Source organism: Lathyrus oleraceus, chromosome 3, assembly GCF_024323335.1.
Source record: "Lathyrus oleraceus cultivar Zhongwan6 chromosome 3, CAAS_Psat_ZW6_1.0, whole genome shotgun sequence".
NCBI lineage: Eukaryota > Viridiplantae > Streptophyta > Magnoliopsida > Fabales > Fabaceae > Lathyrus > Lathyrus oleraceus.
In genome coordinates, this window is record NC_066581.1 from 373,705,856 (window position 1) to 373,709,350 (window position 3,495).

Consider the following 3,495-nt stretch of genomic DNA (forward strand, 5'->3'; position numbering starts at 1 on the left):
AGTATCGTGCTGCAAACAATCTTCCTCCAATCAAAATTCTTGATCTCAAAAATCTCCTTCCTTCGCCGATGCCCGAGATGGCAGAACCAGCTCGTGCTCTTCGAGATTACGCTGCTCCATCGCAAGATGAGCCGCATTCGAGTATTGCTCCACCCGCAATCGAAGCAAACAACTTCGAACTTAAACCTTCACTGTTGCAGGCAGTGCAACAGAACCAATTTTATGGAAATCCTACCGAGGATCCAAACCTTCATTTATCCGTATTTGTTCAATACGCTGATACTGTTAAAGCTAATGGTGTCACTTCAGAGGCAATTCGACTTCGTCTCTTTCCTTTCTCGTTAAGAGATAAAGCTAGAAGATGGCTTCAGTCCCTTCCTTCCAACTCAGTCACCACATGGAATGAGTTGAAGAAAGTCTTTCTTGCCTGATATTTTCCTCCAAGCAAAACAGCTATGTTAAGAGCCCAGATAAATGGATTTAAGCAGAAAGATAACGAGTCTCTCTTCGAAGCATGGGAAAGATACAAAGACATGATGAGACTTTGCCCACACCATGGTTTAGAGGACTGGTTAGTAATTCATACCTTCTATAATGGTCTCTTGTACAACACAAGATTAACAATAGACGCCGCCGCAGGTGGTGCGCTTATGGATAAACCTTACGCCGACGCTTATCAACTTATCGAGAGCATGGCCCAGAACCATTATCAGTGGGGAAGCGACCGAACAATGGTAGAAAAACCTCAAACGAAAACTGGCATGTACGAGATAAGTAGCCTTGATCATGTTAATGCAAAAGTGGATGCTCTTGCCCAGAAAAATGAAAGTTTAAATGTATCACCTCCAGCCACCGTGGTTGCCGTAACTCAAAATTGTGAAGCCTGTGGAATTCAAGGTCACACTCCTACAGATTGTCAACTCCTTACAGGAATCCAAGCAGAGCAGGTGAACTATGCTCAAGGAAACCCTTACTCGCATACCTATAACTCAAACTGGAAGAACCATCCTAATTTTTCATATAAGAGTAACAACGCTTTATACGCACCAGGACAAGCTCCCAGTCAAGCCCCGGCTATACCTCCTGGATATCAAAAGCCGACCCCATCTACACCTAACAATAATGTTCCTAGAAAATCCAATTTGGAAATCATGATGGAGAACTTCATAGCTTCTCAACAGCAAACCAATAAAGATTTCTTAAACCATAATGTACACACTAACGAACAAATTAAACAACTAGCAAGTAAAGTAGATGCCCTGGCTACCCATAACAAAATGCTGGAAACACAAATCTCGCAAGTAGCTTAACAACAAGCGCCTAATGCTGCCCCAACTGGTATCTTTCCTGGACAGCCCCAACCTAATCCGAAAAGCCACGCTCATGCAATTATACTAAGAAGTGGAACAAAGGTGGAAGGACCGTCTGACCCAAGGATTGATAACCAAAACTCTAAAAAGTCAACTGAGGAAGAAAGTAAACCTAAGGAAAAGGAATAGTGTAATAAGGAAACCGTAGAAAACAAAGAACCTTATGTACCTCCGCCGCCTTACAAACCACCTATCCCTTATCCTCAGAGGCTAATTAAAACCAAAGACGCGGGCCAATTTAAAAAATTTGTTGACCTACTAAAACAATTAAACGTCACCATTCCTTTTACAGAAGCTATTTCACAGATGCCTTCATATGCTAAATTCTTAAAAGAAATTCTATCTAATAAAAGGAAACTTGAAGAGAGCGAAACCGTTACACTCACTGTTGAGTGTAGCGCAATAATCCAGAATATGCCTCCTAAACTTAAAGACCCTGGTAGTTTCTCTATACCCTGTCATATAGGAAAATTCGTCATAGACAAAGCTTTATGCGATTTAGGAGCCGGTATCAGTGTTATGCCCTTGTCCATATGAAAGAGACTTGAAATGGGAGAATTAAGACCAACTAAAATGTATGTGCAATTAGCAGATCGTTCCGTTAGATATCCCATAGGAATTCTTGAAAACGTTCTCGTGCGCATAGGTCAATTCTACATTCCCACCGATTTTATAATTATGGACATAAGAGAAGATGAAGTTACACCCATTATACTAGGAAGACCCTTCTTAGCAACCGCCAGTGCTATCATAGACATAAAACAAGGACGACTCACTTTCGAAGTAGGAGAAGAGAAAATTGAGTTTATTCTTTCCAAATTTTTGAAAGCACCTGCAATAGAAGACACATGTTACTTCATGGATATCATCGATAAATGCATAAAAGAAACAGAATTAGAAAATGACGATTTGCCCGACTATCGTGTAGAAGACAGACTGAATCAATGTTTAGCAATAACATTAGATCCTACTCAATGCCTTAAGAAACCAACCCTCGAGCTGAAAACACTTCCCAAAAATCTGAGATATGAATTCCTAGACTTAGAACTTGAACGACCCGTAATAGTCAATGCAGACCTAGGAAAACTCGAAACCGAAAAACTCCTACATATCTTAAGAAAATATCCAACCGCACTAGGATACAACATCACCGATCTCAAAGGGATAAGTCCTTCTATTTGTATGCACCGCATCATGCTAGAAGAAGAATGTAAAACTTCTAGGGAACATCAGAGGAGACTAAACCCGATCCTGAGTGAGGTAGTGAAGAAGGAAGTAACGGAGTTATTAGAGGCAGGTATCATATATCCTATATCCGATAGCAAATGGGTTAGTCATGTACACGTAGTACCAAAGAAAGGAGGTATAACAGTGATCGAAAATGAAAAAGGAGAAACTATAACCAAACAAATTGAATCGGGATGGAGAATGTGCATTGATTATAGAAAGCTAAACAAAGCGACCCGAAAAGATCATTTTCCTTTACCATTCATAGACCAGATGTTAGAATGATTAGCCAAGCATTCTCATTTCTGCTATCTAGACGGTTACTCAGGCTTCTTTCAAATCCCAATTCATCCTGATGACCAAGAAAAAACAACGTTCACATGTCCTTTTGGTACCTTCGCTTATCGACGAATGTCGTTTGGCTTGCGCAATGCTCCTGCAACCTTCCAAAGGTGCATGATGGCAATATTCGCCGATTTTCTCGAAAACATCATGGAAGTCTTTATGGATGATTTTTCCGTATGCGGACAAAGTTTTGAAGAATGTCTTGAAAACCTAGAAAGAGTCCTAGAACGATGTGTAAAAGTAAACCTAGTACTTAATTGGGAAAAATGTCACTTTATGGTACAAGAAGGAATTGTTTTAGGACACATCATATCAAATAGAGGAATTGAAGTAGACAAAGCCAAAATAGAAGTAATCGAAAACCTTCAACCTCCGAAAACTGTGAGAGAAATACGAAGCTTCTTAGGACATGCCAGTTTTTACCGACGATTCACTAAAGATTTCTCTAAAATAACTAAACCTTTAACCGGACTATTAATGAAAGATGTTGAATTCATCTTCGACAATAAATGCTTAGAAGCATTTCAAACACTTAAACAAGCATTGATCTTCG

General features: G+C 39.9%; 1 non-coding gene across 1 annotated transcript; it reads right to left on the reverse strand.

The window, feature by feature from the left end:
* Window positions 1-455: 455 nt before the first annotated feature.
* Window positions 456-562, reverse strand: LOC127133369 (small nucleolar RNA R71). The gene has a single exon (XR_007807349.1). It is a non-coding gene; the product is annotated as a small nucleolar RNA R71 (small nucleolar RNA).
* Between the last annotated feature and the right edge of the window lie 2,933 nt (window positions 563-3,495).